General features: G+C 43.0%; 1 long non-coding RNA gene across 1 annotated transcript in view; it reads left to right on the top strand.

The window, feature by feature from the left end:
* Positions 1–689, top strand: part of LOC118478176 — a 3777-nt gene extending 3088 nt beyond the window's left edge. The window contains exon 2 of the long non-coding RNA XR_004858880.1: positions 178–689. This is a non-coding gene — a long non-coding RNA (uncharacterized LOC118478176). The remainder of the gene's footprint in view (positions 1–177) is intronic.
* The last annotated feature ends 5654 nt before the right edge of the window (positions 690–6343 follow it).

Below are 6343 nucleotides of genomic sequence, written 5' to 3'. Positions count from 1 at the left end.
CGTCATTTTAAACATGTTTTCGTCCCTTAAATAAATGGTTCTTGGAGAGAAAAAAAATATGAAAAAAGAAATATCTGTAAGAAAGGCACTCTCTGCAAATTGAATGGGGATACCTTCTAACATTTGGAATATGACATTTTTGTGGCAATTGCTTGTTTGTGTGTTTGTGTGTTCCAGAACTGGCACTGCGCAGCGAGAATGTGTACGCCAGAAACAATGCAGAAGGAATCAGGAATGCCCAACTAACTTTTGCTGCGTATTCGACTTTCTGACGTCAACAGCAGGGTCCACCTGCAATCCTCGCTCACGGTACACTACCCCAAGGCCGACACTGTACCACACCCACAGCGCTGGGCCCCCATCTACGTCATCACCGTCACCTCTACCTGGTCTGTGTGTTGCTAGAGTACAGATTGTTGGTGGCCTGTGCTATCGTCCCCTCCCGGGACAGGACACACCTTCCTGCTCTTGTGACTCCAGCGTTGCCTCTATCGCGTGTACATTTAGTACTCAAGGATCAATCGCAGGCATTTGCACACCCACAATTTAACCACATTTGTGAAAACTATTTTTGCCTTTGAAAGTTCAGTGATTATAAAAACGTGTTTGGCTAAATTATCAAAATAGGCCTACTGTTTGGTTCCATTAGATCAATTTGAATAAATATTGCAAATTTGCGAAGAAAGGAATGTGGGTACATTGTTATTATCTTCAGATGTCTTTTCCTTTTTTTTTACTTCTTCCTTTGCATTTCTGCTTCTTCGATTATGTATAGCTTTGAACTGTCTGTCAGTTCACCGGCCAGTCTGTCTTCGTTTAATGCGTCAGTTAATTGTGTCTCTTTATTTAGCTGGTGCTAGATAGAGACAGCGTGTTTCGCTATGGAAGATATTAGATCTAATTTCATTTAGATTTTCAGGGAATAAACTGTTGTTTTTTTTAACAGTAGGCCTACCACAAAAAGCCTTTCGGCTTTCCTCCATCTTTGCCTTTCATTCTTCCATTTTTATGTGGTATTGCACAATTTCGCATTACATGCGGGATTTGAGTTGCAACATTGTCACGTTTGAAATATTTATACATTCACTAAGCATTTTTGTTTATATATATACTGGCGATCAAAAGAAAGGTATCACCTTTCGGTCCCCCTTTCCTGTAAAACAATAATGATTTTTTCGACCAAAAAATTGAAACATAGATCTGATAATATTAAGTATTTCACGGTGACTGGTGTGTTTTTCATCAACAATGTTTCTTTTATGACTGAAATTTGACGACAGGGGTAAAACCCAAAAGTCACACATCAGTACGCCATGTGATCTCCATGTGCATTCAGCATATCAGTGTATCTTCTGCCAAAGTCTAAGGCATTGGAGAGGGTTTGCTGCAGCTGTGAAATGGTTCTGGGACCGGGATTCATGTCAGAAGCAATTACACCGTTCATCCTTCCCACAAGTGCCCAATTGGGTTCAAATCTGGTGAAATGGCTGGCCGTAGATTCATTACACAGCGACGTTATTGTGGATTTTAAAAAGTAATTTCAAATGGAGAGCACAGAGTCCTTTTGAAATGTCATGGGCTAGTTGTGTTGTTGAAGAAATGAAAGATGGTGCTCATGTGGTCTCCTGTGCACTTTTATACTCTCATCGCGGTGTTATACTTGGAACTGAGAATAGTCCGAGAAGGTGACGGTGTCCCACTGCTCTAAGTCCATCAGCGGAGTAGCTGTGGCCAGTTCATTTTCTGTTTCGAACATATGCGTATATATAGTATATGTAGGCATCACCTTCAATCCTTAATTCTCCCAGTCTGTGAGGAACAGTACGCCGGCTGACGAGTAAAAGTCCAGGAAATTGTCTTGCTGTTTGAGCAACTGTCCTGAAACGATTTCTCCGATGCTCACTCACTGCTCACTGATCCCATAATCCACGAGGATCGCAGGGGCGTTGTATGATAGGGAGCCTCGTCAGGTGCCTCCACTTTTCACGTTTTTTTTGCGAGCGCCCGAGTTTGGGCGAAGGATGTCCTTGTCCACTCCACAATGCAGTCGGTCCACCTCTCTCTTTGCCTTCTTCACCTTCTCCTCCCCCGTACAGTCCCTTGAAGAATGATCTTGGATAGACCACACGATCTTCTTACATGGCCATACCAATTCTGTCTTCTTCGCTTCGCAGTAGATAGCAAGTCTAAATTGTGACTCATGTGTTGTTTCACTCTACAGCGCATTTCCTCATTTGTGACGTGGTCATTTTGTGAGAAACCAAAGTGTCGACTAAAGCATCTCATTTCGGCTGCTTGGATCTTCCTCTGAAGCTCTGCCGTCAAGTTCCATGATTGACAAGCATAAAGAAGGATGGAGATGATGAGAGCATAGAGTAGTCTGATTTTGGAATTTACTGACATGTTTCTATCTTTCCATTTGGTCTAATGATAGCACCAAGGTACTTTAAGTGGTCGACTGTTTCAATTAGCAGTTGACTAACATTATTGAACGTCATTTTGGTTTTAATGGGTTGGTAACTATTTCTCATAATCTTTGTTTTCTCTGCAGATGCACTGCCCTGATATATCCGCCTTGAAATGGTTTTGTTACCCATGGATGGCCAGTTCTGGCTCGGTCTTGAATAAACTTGTCGCAACATACCATTGTTTCATTAGGCTGTTAGTCCTTCTGCTGACGTTGCATGTCCTCCAAGCAACAGCAGCGCGCTGAGAGTGCCGATGGCTCGATTTTTCTGATTTCGAGTTAAAGGTACCGTCTTTTTTGGGTGACAATGATCACATGTTTATGCGTTTTTGAGTCAACACTCAACACGGACCTATACTTCATGAAAAACAAAGAATTGAGAAATTCTGCCAGATGGCCGGGGAAAAATCCCAATTTTCTGGGGGGGTTCACGCGAGTACCATGCCTAGGCCCTCCTAACTGAAAGACCAAAAATAATAGTGCCCTAGTGCGCACTTGCTTATAAACCCGGAGTTGTCAAAGGGAACTTTCTCTAGATTCCAGATCTAATGGCAGTCGGTTCATAATATGGTTAAAAATGATACTAGTTTCTCGATAATAGAAGACATAGATAATATGTGATTGAAATTGGAAGCAGAAAAAAGTTGCTTAATATAATATTATTATTACTAGTCAAAAAAGCTTTTCAATGTGGAGGGAAGTAAGCTACATTATGCAGCTGCATGGCTGTCAGGCGCGGTTCGTCCATATAGCACGGTCGTACAGTGCCGCCCAAATTTTTTAAATGTTCTTTTACGAAAAGCACCCACAAACATTAAATAAAAAAGTCAGAAACAAACACTAGCCAAATATAATATCAAAACAAGGTCCTTGCTGGCGCTGTAACTGTCATTTCAGAGTCAAAAGCGCCGCAAAACATCTACTATGCCTTGCCAAAGTCCACGCGCTTTAACCAAACGTAATAGAATATCAAACAGTAGCTATCTGACCTATAAATCGCTCTTTGGGATAACCCAAGCGATGACAACACTCGTTGCGAGTTTGGCGGTACATTAATATTAATAAGACGGCACATCTCAAATGTGCACCCACGAAACATAGCCCAAAGCAGGAAGTCTAAAAATAAAAGTGATAGCTTGTACACTATTCAATGCCAAAATTATGTGATCGCCGGAGCAATTCAGCTTAGTGCTCAAGTGAACTGTGATTGATTCATTGTCTTGCCATTATTTTAAGCGACTCTGTGACCGTGAACCTGAGGGAGGTGAACGTGACATAATATACTTAAGTCAGCGTCCTTTGAGTTGTGCCTTTGAATGGTTTTGTAGTGGAGTGGTGAAAGTTATAACTTGAGTGTTCAGTTCCGATGCAGGATGAACGAAATTGCTGTTTAACTAACAAACAGATTTAGTTCTAGAAATCAAAGCGACAAGTAAAAAGAATAAAAATAAAAGCACCAAGTCCTCCCTCACCAACCCAGAGATCCTAAAATTATACACCATCCCATTTACTCTGCCCTTGACTATCTTCAGCCTAAGCTAGCTTAATTGTGCACGCCCACTTTTTAGCCCCACGAGCCGCCCCTGATGGCTGTAGTATGGGGTTACTTTACACTTAATTTTAAGAAGTACAAAATTTTCCCAGGAACTATCTAACATCGGATTTCGCCCGCGCGAGCACACACACGCACGCACGCACACACACACACACACACACACACACACACACACACACACACACACACACACACACACACATGGGAAGGAAGTCAAGAGGGAGAATAAGAGAGAGAAGTTGGCACATCTGCAGATCAGCTGTCGGTTCGGGTGGGGACGCGGGGCCGGGGGGGGGGGGGGGGGGGAAGAGAGATTGGGGAGGGGGGGGGGGTGGCAGGACCCATGCAGAGGCTCTTGACTACTTTTTTCCCAATTGGCATCTTGTAACCCGTTCTTCTCAGTGGCGTCGCGTGGGTTGCAGACAAGGTGGTGCATAATTGGAAAGTCAGCAAATGGGCTATAGGCTTGGATCTAGATCTAGATTCTAGTAGTTTCTATTAAGATTTCTAGAGAAAGTCAATTAGAATCTGCAAGATATCCCGTAATCTACATCTATCGATATTTACAATTGTTTCAAGATGAAACCAAAGAGTATGAAACCGCATAAAAATTGCAATAAAGTGAAACTCACTACGCTCACAATCTGAGAAGATATAAAGATTTCTAATTACTTCGTGCAGCACCAGGACTTGCTACACAATAGAGGGAGGCGAACAAAATTTTAGCTTGCACCAATTGGTGCTGAGAAGAGCAGTTTCATGCACCTTTCGCCTTGTGCAGGAAGAACGGTGCCTCGATTAAAATAACGATTTCTCTATTGTGACAAAAATAACTTTGGTGCAAAGATTTTGCTTGCTCCCACTCCCAGCAGACACTAGGCCTAGGCTACCGCAAGCGGTGTGACGAGCGTAGGCTAGGCTAGCCCAAGGCCTTCTCAGTCTAGGCCTAGGGCTAGCCTAAACCATCCTCGCCGCTCGCCGTCTGTCTCTTCACTGGCACAGCCTGCAGGTGACGAATCGGGGGGTGAAGGCCAGGGTTTAAGTGGAGCGCTTGCGCCAATTGCACCAATAGCGCCCCGCCACTGGTTCTTCTCACCTTGATAAAGATAGATCTAAATAAAACCATATTCTAAATAGGCCCCAGATCTAGCCTGGCACAGAAGTCGAGATGGGAGGACAACATCCAAGAATGGACAACCATAGAGCTGCGGAACACACCGTGGAAAGCAGAGAGCCGAGGGGACTAGAATTGGAGGTTTGTTGTCACCATGGTGGTAAGGTCCTTTGAGGCGACCCAAAGGATGATAAAAATCTTCGGGAACAGAAGAAGAAAAGAAGATCATTAATAATTGGCCTACGAGCAGGCTCTTCAATATTATTAGCAAAAGGAAGAGCCTAGCCGTACTAAATGACGGCTATACGGCTAGGCTAGCTGTAGGCCTGCTTAGATCTAGATCTAAGTACGGCTAGACTGTCAGGCTAGCCGTACTTATTCTTAATATGATGGCTAGACTGACCATAAAAAGGCGTACTGAATTGTAAGTAAATTTTAAGTTTGCAGTACCTAAAGTATTTGTATTTGAGACGAAACCAGGTGCCTTAATAACAGTGCATGTGTTTTAAACCTCCTGTTTTGTAATGTTAATAGGGCCTAAGATAAGTACGGCTAGACTGTCAGGCTAGCCGTACTTAATGGCTGAATTGTAAATGAAACTTTTAGTTTACAAAGCCTAAAGTATTTGTATTTGAGACAAAACCAAAAGATGCCTTACTGACTTGCATTATTTAAACCTGAGTAATTACTAGATCTAGATCTAATGAAACCTGTGTACTCAACAGGTTATCGAGTCGATAGGGCCAAACCTAAATCTAAGTACGGCTAGACTGGCAGTCTAGCGTGTCTAGCCGTAGGCCTACTTAAAGTACGGCTAAACTCTCAGGCTAGCCGTAAAATGTTGACCTGCATGTGCGTAGTATTACACAGGGGCGGCTCGCCCATAGAGCACGGTCGTGCACTGCCGCCCAAAAATTGTAATGCGCAAAACACCCACAAAGAGACAATAGAAACGTTACCTTCCACCATCCAATCAGTGGTCCGAACAAGTAAAAGTTCCTCGCCAGAGCTTATTCGCTCATAACAACATCTACTACCAGCTAGAACATCTACTATACCCAGGGACGGTTTGTTAACTGGGCAAGACCAGATTTTTGTCAGCTGAACTGTTGACTAGAGGTTTATTGCTGATGACGATTTTCATTCATTTTTAAGTAAATCCAAACAAACAAGTATCAACATTCAAAAACACCTTGCCGATTTGAAG

The sequence above is a fragment of the Aplysia californica genome, unplaced genomic scaffold (genome assembly GCF_000002075.1).
Source record: "Aplysia californica isolate F4 #8 unplaced genomic scaffold, AplCal3.0 scaffold00395, whole genome shotgun sequence".
Classification (NCBI taxonomy): Eukaryota; Metazoa; Mollusca; class Gastropoda; order Aplysiida; family Aplysiidae; genus Aplysia; species Aplysia californica.
This window is presented reverse-complemented; position numbering and strand designations above follow the sequence as displayed.